Source organism: Pseudopodoces humilis, chromosome 4 (genome assembly GCF_049639895.1).
Source record: "Pseudopodoces humilis isolate 2021_Gansu_Grassland_sample_001 chromosome 4, ASM4963989v1, whole genome shotgun sequence".
In the NCBI taxonomy this organism is placed as follows: Eukaryota; Metazoa; Chordata; class Aves; order Passeriformes; family Paridae; genus Pseudopodoces; species Pseudopodoces humilis.
The window spans coordinates 59,226,996-59,241,441 of record NC_142203.1 but is presented as its reverse complement, the minus strand read 5'-3'; positions in this window follow the sequence as shown (position 1 = coordinate 59,241,441).

The window sequence follows — 14,446 nt, the reverse complement described above, 5'->3', positions numbered from 1 at the left end:
ACTGAAAAATACCAAACTGAAAGTAATATGAAAATCTAAACAATGGCAAATGAGAATCAGGTGGCATTTTCCCCAACATTTTTACTCTTAACTCTGATCTTGCCTAAGTTCAAAAACTGAAAGAGAGGAAGGGATATTTTGCTCATCTTTCTTGCAAGGTTGGGACTGGACAACATCCTTTTGGAGAACTTGCCTGTTCTTCTCTTCAAAGTACTGTAACTACCTTGCCTCTCCTAGATAACCGTGAGCTATGCAAAGCACATAAGCGTTTCTATGATGGTATGTAGAGGTTATGTGCAGACCACCAGCAAGCCAAGAGGAGATGTCTATGACTTGTCTTCTAAGTAAATCCTATTTCAATAGATTGATCAAAATCAATCTTTTAAGAAATGAAACTGAGAAGATATGAAATAGTGATGTATTCTTACATGAAAAAAGGAGTAACAGTAGCAGATAGATTATATATCTTGCACTATTATCATTAAAATTTGACAACATGTTATTGAGTTTATTCCTTTTACAACTGCAACAAATCTGAGTGGACTTAACCTTAGGCTACAACTAAAATCTTAGCAATGTACAGATGCAGCTGTTTCCTGTTCGTTATCAGCAATTTTTATCTTCCCTTTGAAGTTAATCTACCCATCAAGTTGTACAAAGCTCAACAGGATTTTCCTTTTCAGAGAGGACAAAACCCCATTTTTTTCAGTATTAAGTTTGACTTTATTTTAAGCTTTTTCTTACTGATTATACATATTTGGAGTAAGTAGTGAGTTGCAGATCCCCACAGAAAGAAAAAGAACAGCTTTTGCTAATCCTTTCAAACATCTAAAAAAAGTTCAAATCACTTTTGCATTAGTGGTCTTCATCCTAAGCCTTTAGAATATTCAATAAAACATAAAATTTTCTTTTCTCAAGCATGAAGAGCAAGAGAGCCACAACTAGGCTTAGAATTAGTATCTGCCTTTTGGGAAAAGTCTGTGTTTTAAAGCTGGGGATATTGAATCTGTTCAAACAAAAAATAGCCTCCTCTTACAACTTCCTCTGAGTTTTGAACAGTTGGGTTTTTTATTTGTTTTTGGGGTTTTTCTTTTTTTTTGGTTGGTGGGGTTTTTTTTGGGGGGGGGGGGCAGGGTTGGGTTTTGTTTTTTTTTCAAATTTCAACAACTTTGCCCTGGGTATTTGTGGGATTTTTTTGCAGGTTTCTCTGTAACCCAGTGCTGGCATGCAGAGACACATCTTGGTATTTTTCTGTCTGATAAGTTAGTAGAAGAGATTTCCTAAGAAAATCTTATCCCACATGTTTTTTGATATAGGGCTGTTTGGCAGTATTGAGATTCCTTTCACGAAATCCCATTACACTCCCCTTTCACATCTCAGTTTGCATATTCTGTGGGAAACAGGAGTATCTGTAGGCACTGAACAATGAGACTGAAACCAAAACTGGAGAAAAATACAATGAAAATGCATTCCTGAAAGTCTACTGTGTAGCAACAGATGAGAAAAAGGGACATTTTGCCATTTCGTTTCTTAATTTACTTTAAATTTCATGCATTTCTGTGCTACAAAAATGGAAGCAGCCTCCTTACAGCTGGTTTAGGATTAGCTGATTTGCTGCTTGTTGTGTGCAAAAAATTTTTACTTTAGGAATGGCATAGGAATTTTCAGCAGCTTTATCTTATGTGAGATACTAATGGAAACGTGAATTTATTGCTGTGAGGTCACAGCTTCTGAATAAAACATGTTAATTCACCTTCTTGACCAACCTGCTGTGTAGAGGCAAAATGTTCAATGCTGTTTTCATTCTGAAAACTATATTACAATTTGAAATAAAAATGAACTAAATGAATGCTGTATTAACACACATTCACAGAAAAAGCAAAGTTAAACTGGAAAGCTTGACAGAAAAATGTACAAGTCTTAGGTAATGGATGTGTGAACAAGTCTGTCTGCAGTCTGAGCCATTTCAAGATGCTGTGGTTTACATGTTTTTCTGTATTGTTTCACAATATTAGTACTTCTAAAGCAGCTCAAAATACACAACTGAAGTATCTTTCACTGTAGGAGAGAAGGCACAATTTGAAGATAAAACTAAAAATGTAGGAAAACAAGGAAGTAAACCTTTAGCTAATTTATAGAATAGAATTCACCCATTCTAAAATGGGTTTTAGAAATGGTAAAAGTGGGCTCTAAAATTCTAAAATAGAATTTTAGAGCCCACTATAATTTGTAAGAGTCTTGATCACAGTCCATAAATCATTTGAATGTCATGGACCATATTATTTTTCTCAATGCAAGCATGAGCCTTAAAACTGAATAAACTTGCTGCTGCATACATTTTGTATGCTCTGGATTTCCAGTGTGTCTAGCACAGCTGGAAGCTGATAAAGTTTTAAAAATAATAAAACAAAAGATAGATCTCCTCTTCCCCACAAAAAAACCTCATTATTAAAGTGAAAATTTCTGAAAAACTTATTTGAAGTGCTACAATTAGCAAAATGAATGCATTCTGGAAAAATTTGTCTACACATATAAATATGCAATGCAGAGCCACATACCAGTATTTCTTTGACATACAGAGAATAAAATCTTTCCTGATTCAGTAAATAATGAGGAAGATCCAAAGCCTTGCAATTAATAATCACTCCTTTTTCTCAAATGAAATAAATTTATTTGGTGGACATTTTTGGTATAAGACAATCATTTCAAATAATTAGATATGCTGTGTCATAAATCTGATAGCTCTCATAGTCAGCAGTCAAGCTCCTCAGCCTAAAACCAGAGTAAAACCTTGATATGGACAGTAGATTTTTTTTTTATTTGGGTTGCATATGCCATTACAAACTCCTGGCACTGACTGGTCTGCTCTGAACTGGAAGTTAAATGAGGAAGAGCAAATGTTTACAGTGCAGCAGTTGTGTACCTTGGGACCCTTGTGATAAGACCGAGTGTCTCAACTACCCTAAACCTCATTCAGTCACAAATATAGCTTGCCCTTTCATTCCTGAGAAGCAAGAGATCTCATAAAAATGTTCACAATCTGCTGCCACCCTTCAGGGACATGCTTTCAAAACAAGACATCCAGTTTGGGCTCAGAAAATCTCTGGCCTCTGACTTATGCTCAGAATACAGCTTTTGTAAAGCCTGCAGCTGAGTGTCAGAAAACAAAGGGTCTGTTCCTGGTTGGCTTTTGACTTTCTGCATGGTTTTCTGCAAATCCATTTTGACTTTCTGTACTTAGGTTCTGCCACCTAAGAACATAATACAGTGCTTATCTACCTGACTTTACAGCTCCAAATTCAAGAATGGGATAGCTTCAAAGATATTCTTTATGGAAATTACTGTACCTGTGAACACAATAATTACTTATTCCTATTGCACATTTCAAAGTCCATTGCCAGACAGCAGTGTTCAGGGGTGCAATTTGGGAAAATCTGTGTTTACTGCAAATGGTCCTTCTCATCTACCTTCAAAAATTACCAAGGGTTATACAAGTAATCTTAGATTCTCCTGGGAGATTCTTTAATTTTTGGACAAGTGTACTTTGCTGTCTGCTTCTAGCACTGGATTTTTTTGTTTGTTTTTTTTTTTGTTTTTTTATAAATAACAGTAAAAAATTAATGAGAAAAAGAGAATCTAAAATTATCAGGAAAAATATTCATACCTGTTTTAAATAGTATAAATAAATGGCTTAAATTTTGTACCACAAGGTAGGCATCTACATTGCTTCAGCACATCTGATGATCTTCAGCAACAACAGCTGCTGCACTCAGCTACAGCATTTTAGTCACAAGGAACGGTCTCCATACAAAAGAAACAATCAATCATCTGATTGGTGCTTCACTGTCTGTGCTGAGCACTTGCTTCAGTGATCTTACTTTACTCCTGCAGACGACACTGTGAGGAGCAAGTGTTTTAAGATTGCTTAAAGAACCATGTGTAAAAGTATCAGTAAAAATAGTTTAATATCACTGGTAATGTTCACTCTATTTACTAGATGGTTAAAGCACACTGAGGAAAAGCAAACAAAAACCCAGAGTCAACCAGTCCAAGCCCCCAGAACAACCTGGGGAGGAGGAAAGGGTATAAAAGGAAACAAAAGGATAGAAAGGAATATGGCCTAAAGAAGGATCAAAGGGGATATGGCCTCAAGGTCCAACAGCACTTAACAGCACCTTAAATTTACCAGCATTTAACTTAACTCAACTTATAACTTGAGGTAATTGATTTAGCAAAGGACTTATATAGGATTTACTATACCACAACAGTGTCTTACTTACAGACCTAACTTACAAATCTAGAGTACTTAGAGAATCTAGGAGAGCAGCATTTCTTGTGCACAGAATATGCACACTTGGTGCTCAGACACAAAGAGCCTGTGTGGAGAAGGCACAGTCCTCTGACAGGCATCCTCCCTGGAGATCCATCCCCTAAGATAAGATAAAACTGCCTAGTCACTGTGACTAAGCTGTGGACCCCCTTCCTGCTTCAGGACCCCATGTTATCTTCCTGTTAATTATTGGTCATCTTATCCCCTCTCAGACCATGGGTCCCCTTCCCAAGCCTCCCCTTCCCTACAAAAACCTCAGCTTTTGCCCACTTCGGGGTTAGACCATCACTGTCTCCCTGTGCTGAAGCCTGCATTAAAGACTCTGGGGAACGCTATATGGTGTTCCCATCTCTTGTCTGCGTCGGCAGGGGCAACACCTGAACGGAGCTGGCTGGGCTGATCAGAGCTGGTCACAGAGCAGAAATCACTGCTAAAAGTGCTGATCAGTGAAGCCTCTGCCCGTGCTCCAAGGGTTACCCCTGTCTGGAGGCTGCCAGCAGAACCCCAGACGGCGGCTCTGTCCCCTGGGACAGCTTGGCTACCTGGGCTTGTTGCCCGCAGAAGCTGAGGGTCGGACAGGCCCCCAGGCCCCAGCCTTACAACAAGCCTGTACAAGGTGAAAAATTCCCCTCAAAGGGAGTGAAATACCCACTTCAGATGCCTTTGTGAAGGGTGGAGCCTCAAGGAGTCGGGGGTATCACTGTTCCGGGATCCTCCAAGTACAGCAAACTTGTGAGTTCCCTGTCTCCGAGAGGCCCCACTCAGAGGGGCTTTTCAGGTCACAGCCACTGCTCCAGCAGCACTCCGAGGGTCTCACTTTGGATCGCTGTTTGTAGGGCTGCAAGAGAGGGGGCTTTGGTCACAACTTTGTTCCATCCTGGCCACACTTCGAGCTGGAAGCTGTCTTCGAAAGTGTGAGAACAAAAAAACACAAGTTCCTGGGAGCAGACAGTGTTTCTGATAAGCTCAAGATGAGCTCAGCCTGGATACTGCTGATCAGGATCCATTTAAAAAATACTTTATCTTGACATTAGGAATGAAGAATGTGTCATCAACACAATATTCCATTGCATGTTACCAGCACTGTATCATATTCGTATGGTGAAAAAGTTATTTTAAATTACAAAATCACATTTTAATGGCACTGATTTGCAGTCTGCAGGCATATATGATAATATATTAATGTAGGAAGAGAAAGGAACTTTTAGTATTATTGTATTAATGCAGAGAACTAGATGGCCTTAGTGTTTTAATGCTTCTTTAAAATTTACAAGATACTCTGAAAATTTTATTGGACAAAATTTTGTGACAGATCAATAAAAAATTACTTGTTCATCCTACATAAGCTGCAGCCTAAAAAAACCCAATTTCTAATACATTACCTTTTACATTAGAAAGGCATGTTTTGGTGAAAAGCAACATGTGCTCTGCAGTATTGACTGGAATTCAGGACACTTAAGCTGATATTCAACTTCCTAAATTTTAGACACCTGAAATTTGGACTTGTGAATCTAATCTAGTGATCTTGGGCTATTTGCATAATCAGTGGAGAAAAGCAGAGCTTTGGCAATTCGTTGACATATCAATTTTAGTATGAAATAAGCCTTCTTCCAGAGGCAGTTTCTGGGGTAAGTAGCCCAGACCTTGATATTTTACTTTTATATGTTGAAAGTTAGGGTAGAGAATTGCACCATTAGTTAAAACTACCTTGTACAGCCTGAGTTTAAAGAAAACCCAAAAAACCAGAATTTGAAAAGTGCTGTGTTTTATATTTCTAGATTTTTTCATTCTAAATTAACAGGCACTCCATGGTGAAGAATTATGGAAATAATGGCCAGACAAATCTACTGAAATATCTTCAACAGAGTTCTAATAAGATCTTCAGTAGAGTTCCAATTCTGTCTAACTGTAAAGAAGCTTCTTATCTTACAGAAATTGCTTCAAAAAGTTTGAAAAAAGCTACTGCAATACTTCTCACTTTTCACGTATTAGGAAGAAATTTTGATGTGACATATACTGTTTTTTTCCATGCTGTTTTCCTGCATAGCCACTATCAGTCACTTTGGAGACAAGACTTGTTGTCAAGATGGACTTTGTCCAGCTACTGTGACAATTCTTACAGTATAGTTTTTGTCATAAATCCATCAATGTCAATGCAATTGAACAAATCTGAAGTGAGATCATCGTGAGCTATGGAATTGCTTCCTTCCACCATCTGTTTGCAGTGTCTATGATCTTAGTCCAAAAGGATAGGCACTTTTCTGATAGGATAGGCACATTTGTCTGAGGACATCAATAAGCAGACAGTGCTGTGGAACCTATGATATATTACACAGAAAAGGATCTTGTATGGCTTATTTATATGATAAAGTAAAAACGTAATAATTACTATGAGATTATTAGAATATGTTTTTAAACTGCTGCTGGAGTTTAGATGTTATCTCCCTCTGTACTTGTGAGCTATTGATGGATAACTAGTTTTGGATTACTTATTACATAAAAGACAATAAAATTTGAAGACAAATCCATGTAAAGGCCAGGTGACTTGAAAACTTGACATGTGTTGAAGAAACTGATTTCACTCATCATTAGGAAATAAGGGTAAGGAAGCACCTCAATAGCTACTGAAAGGTAGGCTGCAGAGGAGACAGTCAGACTTTCTCTGTCATGCACCAGGATAGGGTAAGAGTAAACAAATGCCAGATGGAATGAGGGAAATTTCAACTAGATGTGAGGAAAAATATGTGTCCTCTGTCAGTATATGAAAGAGGTCAGACTCTAGCATTTCCATGCTCAGACACAATCAAAACCCATCTCAACACCATCCTGAGGAACCTACTGCCTGTCTCTGCTTTAAGCAGGCAGGGACTGCATTCAATGCCCTCTTCCAAAACTAATTACTTTGTCATTCAATACTGTCCATGGCCATTCACCCACAGAATGGATGCTTAGCTTAAAAAACCCTGGTGTTATTGAAAGATTTATGAAGACTTTAAAATCATTCGTTTACATGCAGGTGGAAGAACTGTCCACCCATCAGTCTTATCCAGTTCAAGAATGTAAATTGTCCTGGATTGTCTGTAAAATATCAAGGCCATCATAATCAACACAGTGTCAGTGTCAATGAGAAAAATAATCCAATAAATAATACATGCAGATTTACAACAATTTGAGGGTTTGTGCCTGAAGGATCTGTTAGTTATTGTTACATTTTATGCTTAACTAGCATTCAGGTTAAGTATAAGATACTCACTAGAAAAATATCAGGATCAAAATTGTCTGCATAATCACTGTACATCTCTTTTTATAGTATGAAGATGAAGTTTAAAAGGAATTTTTAATTAGGTACTTACCTTAGTAATTTAATGTAGCAATTAAAATCCTGAATGGAACACGGTATATTTCTTTTAAATCCCTTCCCTTTTCCTTCAATTTACGGGATGAGAAAAGGGAATTTCTTTTTTAATTATTTTTCCTAATTCTTTTTGTGTGTACTTCATTAATCAATGGCATCATAAATCCTTTATTTAACAGTGGTGACTTTGATCTTTTGTACCAACATTTGTCTGTGTGAAACTTTAGATTTTCACCCTTTTATAGCATACCTAAAAAAATAAAAGAGTGTTTATATTTTCCAGCTTGATAATATGTAATAAAAAAATTTTCATTTAGGAGCAGTAGGATATGCAATGTAAAGTGGCAAGCTCTTAAACTGACAATGACTATTGTATTTCATAACAAAACCAAAAATAAATATGATATATATTGAAATAACTGTAAGTAAAATATTCTGTGTTCTGTACACTAAAAATATTTTTGAGGAACATGCTTGCATATTAAAAAAAAAAGCGCTGCATACCTTAATAAAATAACATGTCCAAAAATATGACATCTCTGTCCTTATAAGGATTAGAAAGTCAGCAGATTTTATATCTGGGAAACTGAAGAGAAGAAGTTGCTAATATCTTAATGTAATCAGTTTGAGTTTTCTTCTTTTGCATCCATATTATGACATTTAATTTGGAGTGAAATATATTCATGATTACAAGTAGATTTTTAAATTGCTTTTTTCCTCAGACTATGTTCCACTGCCCACAACGTTGCTTTGGTTCCTCCTGTCAGGTGAGTAGAGAAGTGTGTGAGTTTGCTTCTCTCTCCTCTTTCCTTAGTTTCATTGAGTTTACAATTTAACCGTCTTTAAAATTTCAAATTTAAAACTGTTTCCATGGCATATTCAACCTATCTTTGACTTTACAGGGATATTTTGGGTGATGCTACAGTTTCATGCACTTTTACTATGGTTATTTCACACAGTTTTTTATTCCATATATTATTAAATGCCTTTTAGTATAATCTTCTTTAAAAAAATTATTATGCAATCATGTTTTATGGATTTTTTTTGCTAGTGCAATGGTTATCAGTTTGAGTAAAATCTGACAGTCCTGACATGATCTGTAGCATATTTCAGTTTTCACACTACCCCAAATGATGAAGGCGGCTCCTAAGACAGCATTGCCCATCCAGGAAAAATGAGAAGATTCAGTTGGTGAGCCATATTTCAATTTTTAAGACATTTAAAACAACTTTCAAATGAAAGACTTATCCATGAGACAACCCGTCACATGTAGAACTTCTAAATAAAGGTATGCAATAAAGATAGGGTAAAAGGTAAAGGAAAGAGGGCCTGAAGTCTGCACTTAGAAGTCAAAGCTTGGTCCATATTTAGGGGCTGTCTGGAAAGGAAATTGGTTTTTGGTGATAATTTAACTCCCTTCCTTAAGAAGACCCAATGTGACAAAGAGCTTGAGAGAGTACAATCCTTCCCCATCGCTGTCCTTATCATTTCAGCCTGATGCATATTCCATTCCATCAGATCACACAAAATATCTTATAGCCTTGATATAGGAACCATTCACAGCTAGGAAATGTGTTTGCAAAAACAATGATATTTTATGAAGAAATTATGGTTTCTTTATGCCTAGAGTGCAGATGTCTACATTATTTTAACTGGAGCAGAGTGCTTTAAAATACCTAACTGCTGTTTGGCCACTGGCACTCAGTGATGCACCTATGAGAACACATCACCTCTCCCACAAGACTGCATATGTTCTCTGTGAAAATGTAGGATCAGAGAAAACAAGGGGTGGGAAGGGGTGGCATGGTGCCCTGGTCTTGTCACTGCACAAACTCAGGGTGCAACATGCACCTTGGACTCTTCCATGGCCTGTGCCTCAGCAATGTGCCACAGTCCCACAGCAGTGCTGAAAAAGTACAGAAGTGCATCTCACAACCAAAGTAAATCCTGATTGTCCCACTCCCTGCAGGTTTCGAGAACATTATCAGATATCAAGAGCTAGCACTTTCACCAGCTGGGTAAACGCAACCATTTTCTAATATGATTTGCAATGCAAATATGTGTGGATTTCCATTCTTTGCATCCCAAAGCACTGAAAAAGTCACATGCAAATATTTAAATTCTAATGATGAATTTTGCTTCTGTTCTTTGAGTCCTGCACTTTTTACTCTGAACTTGGGGAATTAAAGTGTTTCCTGTGTCTATACAGCTACTCAAAACACCACCACACACAGTGCATAGGTAACAAAATGTACAAGTGGAACATCACTGTCACTGTCACTGAATAAATTACCCTTTTTCATTTGTGAAGGATACTTAAGAAAGAGACAAAATATTGTGAGAAGCAAGCACACAAAAGAGAGAATTGAATTAATTTTTTAAAAGTCACATTGGGGCAGACCAGTGATGTGGAAACTCCTGTGGGCTCTCCTGTGTGGCCAGGGGACTTCCCAGAAACCTGTCCCAGCTGAAGGTGAGCACAATATTCTGGGGAATGGAAGAACAAAATTGTTCCTTATTGCTTTCATTTTGAGAATTTTCATAATGCTCATTGAAACAGGTTAATATATAATACACCTTCAAGGATGTAAAAAATTGCTTATTACAGGAAAAGAAAAAAAAAATGGATAAAGGAAAAAGAAAATGAACCTTCTGTGACCTGCTTAAAGCTGGGTACTACATCTGTGGTGGAGAGCAGACTGCAGCCCAAAGTTCTCATTCAGACTAAAACATCCAAGCAGATGAGGGCAGAAAGTTGAAGTATTTGTGTCAACTGAAGCAAAACCAACAGTACTGAGAGAACACGAGGGACGTGAAAAGATGAAGATGTGTTTCTGACAGCAAGGAAAAGCAAGAAAATTACAGTGTATTTCTGCAGGTAAAAGGAAAGGTATTGCCAGTACACAAGTGCATCTGAGGATGAGAGCATATCTCAAAGGCTCTTTTTGGGGGAGAGATGGAATGTGGAACAGTTCTGTGAGTAGGTGTCAGGCAGTAGTAGAGCCAGAATCATCATGGTGGGGAGTATGAGTGTCAGCACTGGGGAGTATAAGAGGGAAGATTATGAGGAGATGTGATTTTCACTCCAGGAGAAAAAAATATTGGGCAAACACAGAGAAGCAACAGAAGGCAAGCAGAATAGCAGAGACTGTGAGAAAAATGTGCTTCACGAAAAAGGCTGCTGATGAAAAAATATTAATACTAAAGAAATTAAATGAAAGACAAATCACAAATCAAAGGAAGAAGTAGCAAACAAAAGTATCCCTGTAGAGGAGTAAAGTAATGCTGGAATGAGAACAAATCTATGAAAACATAAACATGAATGAGAAAATTATGAGCCTGCAGCAATCTTCAGGAATTATTCCTTATAGTACTTATATAGCTATGCAGGATTTTGAAAATGCAGAACTCAATCTGCATAGAAAATATCATATAATATTTGGGTCACAGGCCATTTCCCTTTATCCCACTGCCTTTCATGTTTGTGTTATACAGTCACACTATGAAAAACAAAATTCATCCCCCACCACTCACTCACAGTGCCTACAGTGAATTATCTATAGCTATTATATATTAATTTTTCTGAGGCAATAGGGTCTTCCCCAAATGACTATGTACCATTTGGGTGTCTATTTAAGGAAGACAGTGTACCTGAGATATGCATTTCATAAGCGTACCTTGGGTGAAAGTGATGACATTGTAAAGAATTATTTTTTTTTTAAATAATTATCAAAAGATAGACGCTATCTGTGATAATTTTCTGTGATGAAACAAGTGGTTTCATTTGTGCAGACCTTGTCATGACAGGCAATTTCATCAGATACAAGGCATCTGCCAGCACGCTTCAGGATCTTCCTGACAAATTTCTTGCTTGCAGAGCCATAAAGAGCAGGCTTCTCCTGCCAGAATCACAGGCAGCACAATCATGCCTCCCTCAACTCCCTTTCCTGCCTATGAGAAACCACTGTCAGAACCAGAGCACTGTTAAGGCCCTATCTTCCGTGTGAATTCATTGCCTGCTTAATGTTTCCCCTTCTCTGGCCCCTGGTTGGGGTAGATGCCCCACCCTGCAGCTGCCCAGGCTGGCACTGGGACTACCAGAGCAGGAGCAGAATCAGCTCCTTGCAACACCAGCTTAGGAAGCACCTGTTTAACAGTTTCATAATTGAATAGTTTTTGCTGTCTGTTGGAGAGAAGATTTATTTGTTCACATTTTGGTTTTATTTGGGACGATTATTTTCATTGTTACTCTGGAAAGCAGGGCTCATTTCTCCATATTTCAGAGCAGAGGACATTAAATACCTGTGCAGCGTGTAATAGGAAGATCAGGCAGTACCTTAAAATTACCTTTCTCCTTAGGGCACATAATGAATGGGATCTGCTTTTTAGACCTTAGGAGGCTAAGGAATTCAATTACTCTCCTCTATTTGAAAGAGCACCAGCAGCAAGATTCTGCCTCTGACACGGTGTTTCCAGATGGGAACATTATTGCCACAGTCCCATATTCCTGGGTCCTTGCATGTGACTAAAGAGACATTTTAATCAATCATTTGAACATCACTTGTGAGAGACACAGATTTGCAGTGTTAACTGCAGGTCAGGATTCACTAGTCCTACAGATTTTAGAATGAAGCAGACAAAAGCTACTTACAAAGTATTTGATTTCTGCTTTTCGACTATCCTCGGGCAAACCCTTCAGAAGGGGTTATGCATGCATGTAATGCTAAATGGTGGTGCTACTTCAGCTGAAGGTACTGAACTCTGCAAGTGTTTCTGCTACAGCCCAAAGCTAACCTGAGACATTCATACCAGAGGAAGGGCATTTTCTCTGCAAAACAGCAGCAAATTCAATGTTTTTACAATTTCAACTAATTGAAGGCAGAATCTCAAGGTCAGTAGGAACTAGAATCAAATTTCGCTGAGGATTAACATTTGTAAATATAGCAATCTTTGAAAAGCCTGTATCAGTGTATTTTGAAGAAAGCTACCTTTGCCTATGAAAAGAACACATATATGATTCCTTAGGCTTCTTTATGGCCAAGGCAAGATTACTAAAACAAAACAACAAAATAAAATAGGAGATGTTGTTTTTTCTTAGCTTAATAATGTATTTCACTTGAAGAATGACATAGTTTTAACCCTCTGAGAGGAAAGATGAGACATTCAGATAATTCACTGAGTAACAAGAGCAGCTGTGGGACAAGGAGGTTCAAGTGGGTGTGGCAAATGTCCAGAGTTGTATGAAAATCCCATTGAGATAATAGAATCTATTCTATCTTTTAAAAATCAATAATAATATGTTTTAATTATTGTCAAATTATTTTTATATAAATGTATGTATTTGTATACATGTCTGTCATACTTTATTGTCTTTTGGATCAGAGGATTAAAGCACCCATGGACTAGCAGAGCATATTTAGGAGAATGAGAGGGTAGTACATTTCATGGGATGGTGGGGAACAAATACTTATAGCAAAGTTTTCACTCCACTTGAATACTCAAGCTTAATTTCAGATCACAGTAATTTTCAGCAGCCTATTGGCACTGAACATGGTCAAGGGTCTGAAACTGATGTGAAGAGCCTCACCTACACCCTCTTCCCTAGTCCAGTAGGTCATATCAAACTCCACAGAATTACAGGTTTACACAAAATATAAAAACACACTTATGACAGTCATCATTAAAATAATTAGAGGATGCCTCATATAACTCAACCTTATCTTTAGAAGAAAAGTAATAACAAACAGCTGACTTCTGGAACTCTACAAATCCACCTCTGCACTGGCATCAGCCAGGCTCAGTTTTCTTGCTCATGACAGTCACCTTGCCATATCTTTGTGTCCAGAGGCAGAGCAGGTGCTCAGGATGCAGTATTAACTGTGCTGTGTGTGAAGTCCTGGCAGGAGAATGAGGACATCCTCTGTATCAGCTGTAAGAGAAACTGGAGTCTGATCCAGAGGAAACACAAAACTGCCTAATGTGGCAAAGCCCTGACTTAGAAAAGTACAGAAATAAATGCCTAAATGTAAGACTAATACATGACATAAAGAAAATCCATGGGACTATACAAAGTATAATTTGTACACATGGGGACAACATGGCATCACATATCTGGTAAGAGGACTGAACATCCTAAATTCAATATTTTAAAACTGGGTGGTTTATTTCAAGTGAAATAGAATATTTAATTTTATTTCTCTCAAGCTGGACAAATTACATTTAGTCTCCTAAATGTGATCAGTAGTTTAAAAACTTAGCTGATCCTAATCCTCTTCCATAACTATGTTCTGCCCTGGATATCATCCCCTGACCTCTGTGTAATAGCACTTTAAAAATGTGCAACTGCTGAACTCATTACATTTCAGATTGAAGCATGAATGTGCATCAGCTATTCTTGTTGGCCTGTAATGCTCAGAGGTCCTCTCTGAAGGGTAAGTTACATCTCCCACAGAGATTGAGTGACTGAGACAAAAAAATACAAAGGTAAAATTATAATTTAAACTTGTTTTAGACCTGGGGAGAATGTCTACTAGTTAGATCAGCCCTGGACATGCTGTAAGAAACATACTAGAAAGAGGTGGAACAGCATGCAGCCTCATGATAGGGGCAATAAATGATAATAAGACAAATGGACCCAAAACAAACCAAAATCTTAGTATCATGTCTGTGCTTTCTGTCAAATTTAATTGCCTTTTTTTTACATATGGAAACACTTTTCTCTGAACCCCACCTTATAGGATGGATTTTCATCTCCCCTGTGC